The sequence below is a fragment of the Mobula hypostoma genome, chromosome 12 (assembly GCF_963921235.1).
Source record: "Mobula hypostoma chromosome 12, sMobHyp1.1, whole genome shotgun sequence".
NCBI lineage: Eukaryota > Metazoa > Chordata > Chondrichthyes > Myliobatiformes > Myliobatidae > Mobula > Mobula hypostoma.
Window position 1 is genome coordinate 15,324,029 of NC_086108.1, and position 17,241 is coordinate 15,341,269.

General features: G+C 43.1%; 1 protein-coding gene across 2 annotated transcripts in view; it reads left to right on the forward strand.

The window, feature by feature from the left end:
* rabgap1l (RAB GTPase activating protein 1-like) overlaps positions 1-17,241 on the forward strand; it is a 586,024-nt gene that overhangs the window by 3,003 nt on the left and 565,780 nt on the right. The gene's annotated exons all lie outside the window — the stretch shown is intronic.

Sequence of the window (17,241 nt, forward strand, 5' to 3'; positions counted from 1 at the left end):
ATTTATATTTGGTCTCCCAAAGTGCAGCACTTCGCATCTGAAACATAGAAACATAGAAAACCTACAGCACAATGCAGGCCCTTCGGCCTACAGAGCTGTGTCGAACTTTAGAAATTATCTAGGGTTACCCATAGCCCTCTATTTTTCTAAGCTTCATGTACCTATCCAAGAGTCTCTTAAAAGACCGCATTGTATCCGCCTCCACCACCATTGCCGGCAGCCCATTCCACGCACTCACCACTCTCTGCATAAAAAAACTTACCCCTGACATCTCCTCTGTACCTACTTCCAAGCACCTTAAAACTGTGTCCTCACCTGTTAGCTATTTCAGCCCTGGAAAAAAGCCTCTGGCTATCCACCCAATTAATGCCTCTTATTATCTTATACACCTCTGTCAGGTCATCTCTCATCCTCCGTTGCTCCAAGGAGCAAAGGCCGAGTTCAGTCAATTTATTCTTATAATGCATTCTCCCCAATCCAGGTAACATCCTTCTAAATCTCCTTTGCACCCTTTCTATAGTTTCCACATCCTTCCTGTAGTGAGGTGACTGGAACTGAGCACAATACTCCAAGTGTGGTCTGACAAGGGTCCTATATAGCTGTAACATTACCTCTGGGCTCTTGAACTGAAATCCACAGTTGATGAAGGTCGATATATCATATGCCTTCTTAAACACACAGTCAACCTATGCAGCCGCTTTGAGTGTCCTGTGGACTCGGACCCCAAGATCCCTTTGATCCTCCACACTGCCAAGAGTCTTACCATTAATACTATATTCTGCCATCATATTTGACCTACCAAAATGAACCACCTCATACTTATCTGGGTTGAACTCCATCTGCCACTTCTTAGCACGGTTTTGCATCCTATCAATGTCCCGCTGTAACCTCTGACAGCCCTCCACACTATCCACAACACACCTAACCTTTGTATCATCAGCAAATTTAATAACCCATCCCTCCACTTCCTCATCCAGGTCATTTATAAAAATCACAAAGAGAAGGGGTCCCAGAACAGACCCCTGAGGCACACCTCCACGGACCTCCATGCAAAATATGACCCGTCTACAACCACTATTTGCCTTCTGTGGGCAAGCCAATTCTGGATTCACAAAGCAATGTCCCCTTGGATCCCATGCCTCCTTACTTTCTCAATAAGCCCTGCATGGGGTACCTTATCAAATGCCTTGCTGAAATCTATATACACTACATCTACTGCTCTTTCTTCATCAATGTGTTTAGTCACATCCTCAAAAAATTCAGTCAGGCTTGTAAGTGGTGGCCAGTGCGATCATGTTTGCTGTTGTGTGCTGGGGCAGCAGGCTGAGGGTAGCAGACACCAACAGAATCAACAAACTCATTCGTAAGGCCAGTGATGTTGTGGGGATGGAACTGGACTCTCTCACGATGGTGTCTGAAAAGAGGATGCTGTCCAAGTTGCATGCCATCTTGGACAATGTCTCCCATCCACTACATAATGTACTGGTTGGGCACAGGAGTACATTCAGCCAGAGACTCATTCCACCGAGATGCAACGCAGAGCGTCATAGGAAGTCATTCCTGCCTGTGGCCATCAAACTTTACAGCTCTTCCCTTGGAGGGTCAGATCCCTGAGCCAATAGACTGGTCCTGGACTTATTTCCTGGCATAATTTACATATTACTATTTAATTATTTATGGTTTTATTACTATTTAATAATTTATAGTGCAACTGTAATGAAAACCAATTTCCCCCTGGGATCAATAAAGTATGACTATGACTATCAAAGGCATGATCTTCCTTTGACAAAGCCATGCTGACTATTCCTAATCATACTATGCCTAACCAAATGTTCATAAACCCTGCTTCTCAGTATCTTCTCCATCCACTTACCAACCACTGAAGTAAGACTCACTGGTCTATAATTTCCTGGGCTATCTCTACCCCCTTTCTTGAATAAGGGAACAACATTTGCAAACCTCCGATCCTCCGAACTTCTCCCTTCCCCATTGATGATGCAAAGATCATCGCCAGAGGCTCAACAATCTCCTCCCTCGCCTCCCACAGTAGCCTGAGTTATATCTCGTCCGGTCCCAGTGACTTATCTAACTTGATGCTTTCCAAAAGCTCCAGCACATCCTCTTTCTTAATGTCTACATGCTTAAGCTTTTCAATCCGCTGTAAGTCATCCCTACAATTGCCAAGATCCTTTTCTGTAGTGAGTATTCATTAAGTACCTCCGCTACCTCCTCCAGTTCAATACACACTTTTCTACTGTCACACTTGATTGGTCCTATTCTCTCACATCTTATCCTCTTGCTCTTCACGTACTTCTAGAATGCCTTGGGTTTTTTCTTAATCCTGCTCGCCAAGGACTTCTCATAAACCCTTCTGGCTCCCCTAATTTCATTCTTAAACTCCTTCCTTCTAGCCTTTTAATCTTCTATCTCACTACGACCATCAGGCCATATTCCTCCTCCCGGCTTACAAACAGAAACTGAAGCAGGAGGTCAAGGTGTCAAAAGTAGTGTTGCGTTGGATGGAGGAAACAGATGAGGTCCTCCGTGACTGCTTTGAGTTGGTGGACTGGTTAGTATTCAAGGACTCAGCAGCTGACCTCGATGAGTATGCCTCAGCTGTCATGGACTTTATTTGGAAATGCACGGAGGACTGTGTGTCTCGCAAGACGATCCGGGTATTCCCTAACCGGAAACCTTGGATGAATTATGAGGTCAAGTCCCTTTTAAAGGCTAGAGCTGCGGCTTTTAGGTCAGGAGATACCAGTCGCTACACGGAATCCAGGCGTGAAGTCCGGAAAGCCATTAAGGACGCCAAGAGGCAATATGGAGCCAAGTTGGAAGCCCAGGCTAACCAAAGGGATGCCAGTAGACTATGGCAGGGTCTAAATGAGATCACTGGGCGCAAAGAAAAGGCTGGGAATATCAATAACTGTGGCGCTTCTCTTCCTGACGAACTTAACATATTCTACGCAAGATTCGAACAGAAGAGGAGCGTCCTGCTCCCTCCGGATGAACCGGACCTGGTGGCATCGAGATTCATCGTCACTGAGGAGGACGTTAGAAGGGCCTTCCTGAAGATAAATCCAAGGAATGCGGCGTGCCCAGATGGCATCCCAGGACGGGTTCTCCGGGCCTGTGCAAGCGAGCTAGCTGGAGTGTTTGCTGACATCTTCAACTGCTCCTTGCTTCAGTCTAAGATCCCCTTGTGTTTTAAGAAGGCAACAATAATCCCAGTGCCGAAGAAGAGCAAGGTGGCATGCCTGAATGACTATCGACCTGTGGCTCTGACATCAATTGCTATGAAGTGCTTCGAGAGATTGGTTATGGCACACATCAACCACACCCTACTGGTCAACCTCGACACTTTGCAATTCGCCTACCGGAGCAACAGGTCAACGGCAGATGCCATCTCTCTGGCTCTACATTCCTCCTTAGAACACCTGGAGAATAAAGACGCATACATAAGGCTCCTTTTCATTGACTACGGCTCTGCCGTTAATACCATCACTGATTCCTAAGCTCCGGAACCTGGGCCTTAGCACTCAGATCTGCAGCTGGATCTTCAACTTCCTCCCAGACGGGATCCAGGCTGTAAAAACAGGGGACAAGCTCTCCTCTACAATCACTCTGAGCACCGGTGCCCCACAAGGCTGTATACTCAGCCCCCTGCTGTACTCACATGATTGTGTAGCTAAGTTTCCATCAAACTCAATATATAAGTTTGCTGATGACGCAACAATTGTAGGCCGTACCTCGGGTAATGATGAGTTTGAGTACAGAGAAGAAATTAAGAACCTGGTGGCATGGTGCGAAGACAATAACCTATCCCTCAACGTCAGCAAGATGAAGCAATTGGTTGTTGACTTCAGAAGGAGTAGCGGACCGCATGACCCAATTTACATCGGTGGCGCGCAAGTGAAACAGGTCAAAAGCTTTAAGTTCCCTGGGGTCAATATCACAAATGACCTGACTTGGTCCAACCCAGCAGAGTTCACTGCCAAGAAGGCCCACCAGCGCCTTTATTTCCTGAGAAAACTAAAGAAATTTGGCCTGTCCCCTAAAACCCTCACTAATTTTTATAGATGCACCGTAGAAAGCATTCTTCTAGAGTGCATCACAACCTGGTATGGAAGTTGTCCTGTCCAAGACCGAAAGAAGCTGCAGAAGATCGTGAACACGGCGCAGCACATCACACAAACCAATCTTCTGTCCGTGGACTGACTTTACACCGCATGCTGTCGGAGCAGTGCTGCCAGGATAATCAAGGACATGACCCACCCAGCCAACACACTTTTCGTCCCTCTTCCCTCCGGGAGAAGGTTCAGGAGCTTGAAGACTCATACGGCCAGACTTGGGAACAGTTTCTTTCCAACTGTGATAAGACTGCTGAACGGATCCTGACCGGATCTGGGCTGTACCCTCCAAATATCCGGACCTGCCTCTCAGTTTTTTTGCACTACCTTACTTCCCATTTTTCTATTTTCTATTTATGATTTATAATTTAAATTTTTAATGTTTACTAATTTTAACTATTTTTAATATTTTTAATATTTAATGTTTGTAATCCAGAATCAAATATCGCTGTGATGATTGTACCAATACCAATTGTTTGGCGACTATAAAGTATAAAGTAACTCTATCATTACCTAGTTTTTTGAACCTTTTGTAAGTTTTTCTTTTCTTCTTGACTAGATTTTCTACAGCCTTTGTGCACCATGGTTCCTGTACCTTACCATCTTTTCCCTGTTTCATTGGAATGCCATGCAAATATCCCCTGAACATTTGCCACGTTTCTGCCATGCATCCTATCCCTCTCCAATGCTATGGTAAAGGAGATAGAATTGTGATCACTATCTCCAAAATGCTCTCCTACTGAAGGCTGATTTATACTTGTGTGTACCAGCTTACGCCATAGCCTATGCAAGTGGGCTACGCCGTTGTGAGCATTTATACTTGTGCGTTGGTGTGTCTGCGTTGCTTTGCAGTTCGGGCACGTACACGCATGCGCACACACCTGCCCGTACGAGGCTTCATGGTGATGGTAGTGTTTTTCGGGGTAAACAAGTTTAAGCGAGCGTCTTTTTTTGTAAAAGCAAAACGTGTCCTCCATAATTTCGGAGGTCTGTAAAGCTTTATGGAAAGCATTGCAGCCAGAGTATCTTCCCTGCTCTTCAGTCACTGGATGGGAAGCTACTGCAGCGTAGGAGGAAATGCGAGGCTACCAAGCGGACCAATCACAGTTGTTGCGGTCTGCGTTGCCGCGACGCGTAGTTACATTTTGGGAGAGGTGCGCATCAGGCTATGGTGTAGAGATCCGCGTAGACACTGCCAATATGTAGATCAGAGGCGACGCAATTGGCAATCGCCTCTGATCTGGGTTGACATTTACGTGCCGGGCGGCACCTAATTAATTAGCTTGTTTATTTCAGCTTTTTTCTTAAAGATATGTTGGGTGCGTCCCAGCTACTGCTGCATTCTCCGCGGTAATGTATCGGTCGGCAGCCCAGGGGTTAGGGTGGTGGGACACTGGGGTGTCTCTCATCGTCTTCTGTTTCCATCAGGGCAGGCAGGTTGTCTTCTTTGTCTGCCTGCCTCGATGTCGAAGGTTGAGGTTCGTCATCTGCTGTGGCTGATGTGGAAGGCTAGCTTGACTGCTTAGCCTCGTGCATTTTTGTATCATCTCATGCAGTTGCTTCATGTTCAGTTCCTGGACAACTTCACTCTCGGTCCGTTCACTACTGCATTCTCTTTCAATTGTTATCCTTTCCTTCCAATTGCATCAGCTGTTCATCTATCAGTTCTTGGTCATGGGATGCCAAAACCTCTTCAAAATCAGCTTCGTCAACTTCCACAAGCCAAACTCACTTTGTTCTTACTTCGTTCACCACGATTGAAACGCTTAATTATGTCTAGAATTACGCTAAGTGTAACACCCTTACGAGCTCTTTTAGGCTTTTCCGATACCTTAGAACTCATCTTGCTAACGGCTGCTCAGAGGCACGTGTTTAAGTAATGCCGGCTAGAATGCAGTTCCAGGGGGAGGAGCTTGGCTGCTCGGGGCGTGCGCTTTCTTTTTTTTCGTAACAATGAAAACACCTTCTGTTAGCGAAAACAGGTCTTTTGTAACAGCGAGGTTTCATAAAGTGAACGTTCGAAATGCGGGGGACACCTGTACTTAATGCTGCACTTTGTTAAAAGCTGCTCTGTTGCCATGGCAGTTGCTCTTCCTTCACTTGTGGAATTCAGCTCTTTGGTTCATCTTTGGACTAAGGCTGTGATGAGCTGTGCAACCAAGTGGTGCAAGTAAATCCCAAAGTGAGCATTGGTGTGCAGGTTATCAGGGAGTAAGTTCCAGTTGTTAGCATTGTCAACAATACTTTTCATCACCAAAAAGCAAACTGCCTGAGTAACTCAATGCATTAGACAGTATTTGTAGAGGCAAAGGGATAGTTGATGTTTTGGGCTGAGCCCCAACATCAGGATCCATCACTTCCATCACTTTAAATGACCTGAGTAAGCAGCAGTTAGCCAGATTCGATTTGTTCTGCTATTAGTGGAAGGGATATTGTTGGGTTGTTTTCCATATTGTTGGGTAGTGTTGCATTTATATTGGGACAAATTGGCTGGAGGGTTGGAAGCTTTTGGAGTTCAATTCACAATACCACAGCTGGGAGAGAAGATTTTCACAAAGCAGCTATGTGGTCAAAATATGGAATAGGCAGAGTTGAGGCAAGCTTTGAAATGTGTCTGTTCCAATTGGTGGCTTCATTCCAGTTTGTTTCAATATTGTATGTGGCATGGATTGTGTTGAAGTGAGCAACTAAATTTTTGGAAATATTTATTTGCTTTTAATTTCTTTGTGCTTCAAGTTAATAATGAAATGAAATAATTATTGGAAGTACCTTGATTATATAGGAATTACCATTGTTCATCTTTTTGATTAGTAATTTTTCTGTGGTTGATCAAATGTTATCTGTTTAAGACTTCTATATTGGGACAACTTGGCTGGATGCTTGGAAGCTTCTGGATTTCAACTCTACAGCTCTGTGGTCAAAATATGGAATATTGACCACATTGCGTGAATCTTATTGAACAACTGGCTGCAGTTCTGAAAATAGCATGTACTTTTTTGAATTATCAACTGTGTATTAGTCTGCAGCATCAGTCCAAATTTTCCTTAAACTGAGAACTCAATGTGAACAGCCTAATAAAAATTGACTTTGTGTGGTCATTTGTGAGTTCAGAATGGCTGCATTTTTTAAAATATGTGTGCAGTAAAACAGATTGAATTGTCATGCATGATTTAATTTTGTACTAAGCTATGACTTTCAAAAAACATGCTGTAATGGCTATTTTGCTGTGTTTGCTTTTTCAAAATCAATGGCAGTAAACACTGATCTTTGCTGTTTTGGGGAGTGTTTTGAGGTTATTGAATTATATGGTGCCTGTTTTGGCCCTTTGGCAAAGCTGTGGAACTTGTCCCACGCTCTTGTTTTTCCATCATCTTGAAAAGTTCCCTGTTAGAATTTGGCAGCTTTATTTGGAGGCAGAATTGAGCTGGTTATTTTAAGAAATAAAATATATATATTACTATAAAATAAAGTTGGATAATGGAATTGAATTTCAAACAGTTTTAGTTTTTGTGGATGTATAGGTATTTATTAAAGTTTAATCAGTTTTGAAATTCACACCCAGCAATGCTAACACACAAAAAATTAATTAAAATTTTGAAAGACAGGTAAAAGGAGTGGAAGTACAAGTCTGAGAACTGTGTATCAAAGTGCACAATCTGGGTGACAATTGGAAACCATGAAATCTAGGTCTGCCCCATTCAAATCAGGTGACTCTGTCCTTTATAAGAAATCAAAATTGACCTTCGTAGAACCATGCTGAGAGACAGTCCCAGTCCAGCTGTCAGTTGTGGCAGGGTCTACATACTATAATGGGTTACAAAATAAAGTTGGACAGCATTGCCAACAACAGCACATTCCTTCCCGATGCATTTAACACATTCTATTCATGTTTTGAACAGAAGGGAATTGGTAGGTCACCACCCATCCTAACAGTCTCTCGTGCACCTGAATTTATTGTCATTGTCATGGGAGTAAGATCAGTCTGAAGGTTGACCCTGTGAAAAACATTGCGCCTGGATGGTGTTCCTGACTGTTCACTTAGATCCTGTGTGGATCATCTGGCAGCTTGTATTTGCAAACATTCTTAACTCCCTGCTGCAGGCCGTGGTTCCCTTCGGCTTTAAGAAGATCACTATCATACTAATACCCAAGTAAGACAAGGTAATGAATACTGCCCAGTGATTCTGACATCTACTGTCATGAAGTGCTTCGAAGGGGTGGTCATGACATGCATCATCTCTAGCATTCTACACAACCTTGTGCTACTGCAATTTGCCTGCTGTTGAAATAAGTGGATACCATCTTCCTGACCCTACAATGTGAAATAGGTGTATGTTGACAATTTTGGTTGAGGAGGATGATCCCGATGCAAGTTCTCAATCAAATCAATTTACACCTTTTGCCTCTACAGATGCTGCTCAACCCACTGAGTTCTTCTGGTGTTTAATTTTTGTTTCAGATTACAGCATCTGCAGGATTTTTTTTGTTTTCATTGTTTTCATCTGCAATTCTGTGAGTACAAGTGAAATAGGCTGTCAAAAAAATGCAAATTAATACACAGTGCTGGAAACACCCAGTGGATGAGGGGACATCTTTTGGAAGAGAAATAGAGTTTATGTTTAAAGTCAAAGATCCTGTCTGACCTGCTGGGTGTTCCCAGCATTTCAGCATTTTCTGGGTTTTTTTTGCAACGGGTTGTTTTCCTGTAAGAAAACAGTCCTAGTTTAAATACCATTCTCCAGATGTCGACGTGGAGGACTGTGCTAGGTCAGTTTTGATGCCAGCACAAAGATTGATGCACCTTGGTGTGTTGTTTAAGCATTTATTTGAAGAGGACAATTCATAGCTACATTGTTGTAGGAAGATTGGGCAGAAATTTTCTCCATTGTGTGGTGTCATGAGTGAGCAGGTTATCTACATCACAGTAAAACCATGAACATCTAGTATCTTCATGTTCACCATTATGGAGATTAACTAATCCACTTAGTTAACTAAATTTGAATTCTACAGCTACTGTCATGGGTTTTGAATTACTATTATTGCTAGACTGTTGGGTTGAATTTACTAATTCTGACTTTGGTATTTGTTATGCCCGCCACAAAACAAATTTCACCATTAATGTGAGAGACAATAAACCTGATTCTGATTCCTATTCTAATTAGCCTTATAGTACTAATCTGGATTGCTAATGAATTTCCATTGATTTCAGTTTTGATATTTTCACAAGTTCAAGCATAAAAAGCCTTTCACGGAATTTGTTCCAGATCTACCATTCCCCTTTAATTTCGATATCTTGCTGCTTGTTTGGATTCATCCATCTGAGCAAAGATTATTTTATTTAAAACATCCTCAACTATGCAAACCTGGAACAAGCGAAGTGTATGGTACATTCCCTCAAATTTGAAACTTTTAAGACTTAATATTTCTTTGTGATCGAAGTGTTGGGTGAGGCTTTGAAGAACAAGCTGCAAACAAACATCTTGGAGTGGAGTTCTGGGGGTGGATGCAAGCTGAGGCAGTGCACCAGGAGTGGAAGGATAAGGCTGAATGCTGATTATTGCACAGTGATGCTGTTTTTGTAACACGGAAGTAGGATACTGAGCCCAGTTTATGCTGTAATTGAGGCACCCTTCATCACATCAATGTATCCTTCCAGGTTCTGCTAGCTACCTAAGTCATGTGAGTGGGATACACATTTTAAATACTGAGGTAAAGTGGCTTCTCTTGAATTTTGTATCTGATTTATTAATAGCAATGAATTTATGACCCCTAATTCTGTTGTGGAGTGCCGGCTGAAATAATGTCTAACTTATCAAATTTTCCATAAAATGTCATAAAAATGGTTAGCACGTCACCATTACAGTTCGGGGCATCAGAGTTCGTGTTTCAGTTCCGGCATCCTCTATAAGAAAGTGTGAATGTTCTTCCCGTGTGTGCATGAGTTTCCTCCGGTTACTGCGGTTTCCTTCCACAGTCTACAGATGTACTGGTTAGTAGGTTAATTATTCATTGTAAATTGTCCTGTGATTAGGCTAGGGTTAAATAGGTGGGTTGTTGGGCGGTGCAGCTACTTGGAGGGGCCTGTTCTGTGCTGTATTGCTAGATAAAACAAAATATAACTCAGCAGAATCACTCCCTGCCTTTCATGTTGTTCAACTGAGGTTCTCTAGGAGTTGAATATAAGTCCTGTGCCTTTCAAATGAGTTCTCTGGAAGTGAATCCCAGTACTTGGGCTTTTTATAGCTTGATATGTGTCCTTGCTCCTAATGATGTGAGTTCATACCCCCATGTTCCTCTTTAATATTTGGATATTTTTCAAGGAGTGTGTGACCCCCTTATTCCTCTTTAAAGTGTGCCAATTTGTGCTTAATCTGAAGTTTATTGGCTAATTTTTTCACCAGAGCAAATTTATTTATGGTTTCCCACTTCTTTTGTAATAAAATCACCAATGTACCACTACCATTCTTTCAGCTAACTTTTCAATGCCACATTTAGAAGGGGAAGCAAGTTAATTTATTTTAATCCTGTTACTCATAGTTTCTTTAATGTGTTGCTGTCATATACACCATTCAAACTGTGTTTAGAACATTAGATGGAAACGAGGCAAGTATTAATTTGCTCTTGTTTGAATGGAAAAAGTTGCATGTAGTCATAGTCATACTTTATTGATCCTGGGGGAAATTGGTTTTCGTTACAGTTGCACCATAAATAATTTTAAATAGTAATAAAACCATAAATAATTAAATAGTAATATGTAAATTATGCCAGGAAATAAGACCAGGACCAGCCTATTGGCTCAGGGTGTCTGACCTTCCAAGGGAGGAGTTGTAAAGTTTGATGGCCACAGGCAGGAATGACTTCCTGTGTACTCTATTCATTAATTACAAGGCAACTTGTTTTGTTTGTGGAATGGTAGGGCTAGCACACAGAACAGGCACATTGTTTGTCTTAAACCAGCGATCACATCAATTAGTCCATTGACAATTTAACCCAATTCTCGATATATAAAAGATGGAAAGAGAAGGTTACTTGGCTATTCAAACCTATCCTGTCACTTAGTAAAATCCAAAAGCTTTTGTCAGGCTTGAATGTATGTACTATTCTAGCTCTCCCGTATTGCCAGATTAGTGCATTCCTCATTCCCCACTGAGGCAAAGTGATAGCTGAAGGGAAAAGGGGGAAGTTTAGACAGTAAATAAAGCTGCTCTTTTAATGTTTGGCCCCATTAGCTTTCTAAACTGTCGTATTTACAGAGGCTGTCTTTTCTATTTAGGTGGTATAATGCCGCTTGATCCTGCCTATCATACCATAAGACATAGGAGCAGAATTAGGCCATTTGGCCCATCGAGTCTGCACCACCATTTCATCGTTACTCATCCAATTTTCTTCTTAGCCCCAATCTCCAGCCTTCTCTCTGAATCCCTTCATGCCCTGACCAATCAAGAATGTATCAACCTCTGCCAAATATACATAAAGATTTGTCATCCACAGCTGCCTGTGGCAAAGAATTCCACAGATTCACCACTCTCTGGCTCAAGAAATTTCTCCTCATCTCCATTCTAAAAGGATGCACCTCTATTCTGAGACTATGTCCTCTGGCCTTAGACTCTCTCATCATAGGAAGTATCCACTCTATCAAGACATTTCACCATTTGATGGGCTTCATTGCAGTAACCTTTCATTCTTCTGAATTCAAGTGAATACAGACCCAGAACCATCTTGACATGACAAGCCATTCAATCCTGGAATCATTTTCGTGAACCTTCTTTGAATCCCCTCCAGATTCAGCACATCCTTTCTAAGATAAGGGGCCCAAATCTGCCCATAATACTCCAAGTGAGGCCTCACTGGTACTTTATAAAGTCTTAACATTACATCCTTGCCCTTGTATTCTATTCCTTAAAGTGAATGCTAACATCACATTTGTCTTTCTCATCTCACCACAGGCTCAACCTGCAAAGTAACCTTTAGAGAATCCTGCACAAGGACTCCCAAGTCCCTTTACATCTCAGTTTTTTTTTGTATTTTCTCTGCACTTAGAAGATAGTCTACCTTTCATTTCTTCTACTAATGTGCGTGACCATACACTTCCCGATACTCTATTTCATCTGCCACTTTACCCATTCTCCTAATCTGTCGAAGTCCTTCTGTTGTCCTATACTTCCTCAATGCCTGTCTTCATGTTGCCTGCAAACTTTGCAACAAAGTCATTAATTCCATAATCCAAATCATTGACATGTAACATAAAAATATTCAGTCCCAACACAGACCCCTGTGGAACACCATTCATCACTGGCAGCCAACCAGCAAAGGCTGCATATTCATTATGTGTAAATGAGGCTTTTCACTAAGTGCTCACAAGTGCACAAACAGGAATAGGCCATAAGGTAATAAGGTGTTTTTATCTGCTCTAACAAATTTTCAGTTCTGCACCACTTCCCTACACTAACCGGGTCAGACAGCATCTATAGAGGGCAATGGACAGTCAATGTTTTGGATCAGTGCAGATATATGGTCTCAATCCAATACATCAACTGTCCACTTCCCTCCATTGAGACTGAGTTCCTCCGGCGCCTTGTGTGTTGTTCCAGATCCCAGTCTCTTGAATCTCCCTGCCATAATGCTTGATTTTCTCCAATAATTAAAAATCTGTTCCTTCCTGCCTTGAATATATGTAATGACTGAGCATCTGCAGCATCTTGGGTAGTGATTCAGCATCCTTTAGGTGAATGTGAGTTTTCTTAATTCCAGTCCTGAATGATGAACCTCTTAGTTTCAAATTATAATCCTTGGTTCTAGACACCCAGCAAGGAAAATTAATCAGTTCCTCATCTATCCCATCAGGCTTGTAAAAGTGTAGTATATTCCAGCATTTCATTCTACTGAACTCTATTGCTCTCCACTCCCTCCGTACTAATCCTAACATTATTATTAAACCCGCTGATAAAGGGGGTGCTGTTGTAGTCTGGCGTACTGACCTCTACCTTGCCGAGGCAGAGCGACAACTCGCGGATACCTCCTCTTATTTACCCCTCGATCGTGACCCCACTAAGGAGCACCAGGCCATTGTCTCCCACACTATCAACGACTTTATCCGCTCAGGGGATCTCCCATCCACTGCTACCAACCTTATAGTTCCCACACCCCGCACTTCCCGTTTCTACCTCCTAGCCAAGATCCACAAACCTGCCTGTCCTGGCCGACCTATTGTCTCAGCTTGCTCCTGCCCCACCGAACTCGTTTCTGCATACCTCGACACTGTTTTATCACCCCTTGTTCAATCCCTTCCGACCTATGTTCGTGACACTTCTCACGCTCTTAAACTTTTCGATGATTTTAAGTTCCCTGGCCCCCACCGCTTTATTTTCACCATGGATGTCCAGTCCCTATATACTTCCATCCCCCATCAGGAAGGTCTCAAAGCTCTACGCTTCTTTTTGGATTCCAGACCTAATCAGTTCCCCTCTACCACCACTCTGCTCCGTCTAGCAGAATTAGTCCTTACTCTTAATAATTTCTCCTTTTGCTCCTCCCATTTCCTCCAAACTAAAGGTGTAGCTATGGGCACCCGTATGGGTCCTAGCTATGCCTGCCTTTTTGTTGGGTTTGTGGAACAATCTATGTTCCGTGCCTATTCTGGTATCTGTCCCCCACTTTTCCTTCGCTACATCGACGACTGCATTGGCGCTGCTTCCTGCACGCATGCAGAACTCGTTGACTTTATTAACTTTGCCTCCAACTTTCACCCTGCCCTCAAGTTTACCTGGTCCATTTCCGAGCTCTGGAGACAGCTTATCCACTGATGTCTACTATAAGCCTACTGACTCTCACAGCTATCTGGACTATTCCTCTTCTCACCCTGTCTCTTGCAAAAACGCCATCCCCTTCTCGCAATTCCTCCGTCTCCGCCGCATCTGCTCTCAGGATGAGGCTTTCCATTCTAGGACGAGGGAGATGTCTTCATTTTTTAAAGAAAGGGGCTTCCCTTCCTCCACTATCAACTCTGCTCTTAAACGCATCTCCCCCATTTCACGTACATCTGCTCTCACTCCATCCTCCCACCACCCCACTAGAAATAGGGTTCCCCCGGTCCTCACCTACCACCCCACCAGCCTCCGGGTCCAACATATTATTCTCCGTAACTTCCGCCACCTCCAACGGGATCCCACCACTAAGCATATCTTTCCCTCCCCCCCTCTCTCTGCATTCCGCAGGGATCGCTCCCTACACAACTCCCTTGTCCATTCGTCCCCCCCATCCCTCCCCACTGATCTCCCTCCTGGCACTTATCCGTGTAAGCGGAACAAGTGCTACACATGCCCTTACACTTCCTCCCTTACCACCATTCAGGGCCCCAAACAGTCCTTCCAGGTGAGGCATCACTTCACCTGTGAGTCGACTGGGGTGATATACTGCGTCCGGTGCTCCCGATGTGGCCTTTTATATATTGGTGAGACCCGACGCAGACTGGGAGACCGCTTTGCTGAACATCTACGCTCTGTCCGCCAGAGAAAGCAGGATCTCCCAGTGGCCACACATTTTAATTCCACATCCCATTCCCATTCTGACATGTCTATCCACGGCCTCCTCTACTGTAAAGATGAAGCCACACTCAGGTTGGAGGAACAACACCTTATATTCCGTATGGGTAGCCTCCAACCTGATGGCATGAACATTGACTTCTCTAACTTCCGCTAGGCCCCACCTCCCCCTCGTACCCCATCTGTTACTCTTTTTTATGCACACATTCTTTCTCTCACTCTCCTTTTTCTCCCTCTGTCCCTCTGAATATACCTCTTGCCCATCCTCTGGGTCACCCCCCCCCCCCCGTCTTTCTTCCCGGACCTCCTGTCCCATGATCCTCTCGTATCCCCTTTTGCCTATCACCTGTCCAGCTCTCGGCTCTATCCTTCCCCCTCCTGTCTTCTCCTATCATTTTGCATCTCCCCCTCCCCCTCCAGCTTTCAAATCCCTTACTCACTCTTCCTTCAGTTAGTCCTGACGAAGGGTCTCGGCCTGAAACGTCGACTGCGCCTCTTCCTATAGATGCTGCCTGGCCTGCTGCGTTCACCAGCAACTTTGATGTGTGTTGCTTGAATTTCCAGCATCTGCAGAATTCCTGTTCTGAACTGAACTCTATGCCTGGTCTGCTTAATCTTTCCTCTTAGGACAGATCTGCCATTTTAAGAGTCATTCTGGCAAAGCTAATTGCACTTCCTCTTTTGCAAGTTTAGAGAGACCAGATATTCTAGGCCCAGTCTCAGTAATGCTTTTTTTATTACTGCAGTAAGATGTCTTTAGTCTTGAACTTAAATCTCCTTGCAATAAAGGCCAACATATAGTTTATCTCCCTAATTATTTCCCTGCATGTTAACTTTCAGTGATTTATTTGTAGGGACACCCATATCCTGCACCCAGACATCAACATCTTTCAATCATTTTACCATTTAAGAAATACTCCATATTTTTATTTTTATTTAATCAATGGGGATGTCCCCTCCTTTAGTGTTACATTTAACCTGCCACATCCTCATCCATTGACTTTATCTAATTGTACCCCTCTTGAGCTCAATCATCAGGCTCTTGGACAAAGGGGATAACTACACTCAGGCTACGTCCACACTACGCCGGATAATTTTGAAAATGCCGGTTTCGAGTAAAAACGACAGGTGTCCACACTAAGTGTTTATCAAAATATCTCCGTCCACATTAGGCGGATAGTTGGGCGAATCTCCTCCTACTGGGCATGCGCAGGACACACAGAAAACAAGTGAAGAGGAAACGGTATATTTGGTGCGCGTTCGTCCAGTTACAGAGTAGAAAAACTTAAAAGGACTTGCTCTTGGCTGTCGTGCAGGAGGACTTAAAACTAAAAAAAACAAATACTGGAGCGTATGGAGGCAACCGACAGGGAGTTCACGGACAGTATGACCCAGCTGACGACGAACATTGAAAAACTGACTAACTCTGTTGCAATAATAAAGCACCTTGTTAAATGTAAAAAACGTCTGCATCGGTGTTATCTTGTATTTCCATACAATGTTACATTAGGCTGTTACACATCTATTGTCAGAGAAGTATTTGCATAAACAGATGAACCACCTTCATACAAGCAAGGACAGAAAACAGGGCAAAGTGAGTATACTTATTTATTCAGTAAGTTATGGGTCAAAGTAGTTGATGAGTACATTTTTAACCCTTCAGTCTCGTTGCCGTCTGTTCTGAAATTGTTAGGTGGTTGTGTTCAAGAAAACAACGAAATGCCGTGCTGCGGCTGTCTGTTCCGGCACGTCATGACAGCGTTTTTAAATAGTCAAAAAAAGCTCACTTTACAATTTAACTCTCATGCCGTTCACACTGACTGCGTGTTATAACAGCTCGCGCAGTACCAAGCAGAAGCAGAAAAAGCATTGTTGTTGTGGTGTTGTCATGACAACATTTTAAAATCTCTTCGTTAACCCCGTACACACTATGCCGGATATTAAGCGTTTTCAGATTTATTCACTCTGGAGAGCGTTTTCGAAAATCTCCATTTTCGGAGGCTGAAAATGCCAGCTCAGTGTGGACAGGAAGGCAAAACGAAGAGAAAAAGCTTTGTTTTCAAAATTATCCGGTGTAGTGTGGACGTACCCTCACTTGCCCATCCATTGATATGTACCCACAACCAATGATCTCACTTTAAGGACTCTTTATCTTGTAATCTCATGTTCTCATTATTTATTGCTATTTATTTATATTTGCAATTGCACAGTTTGTTGTCTTCTGTACTCCAGTTGATTTTTCATTGATCCAGTTATAGTTACTATTCTATAGGTTTGCTGAGTATGCCCATAGGAAAATGAATCTCAGGGTTGTATATGGTGACATATGTACTTTGATAATAATGTTTACTTTGAACTTTGTTCTGCATCCTCCTCACACTTCAGATCAGAACTTAGTGCGTGAGGAATTACTGGCAATAACCTAAACAAGAAACATTTTGCATTTGAAGACCATGCAAGTGGTGACTGAGAACTTTTTCTAAATTTTTAAAGAATATGGTTTAATTTAACTGACTCTGTTAGCATTTAGCTTCTTTTATTTACCTAGTTTCTCATCCATGGCTTCT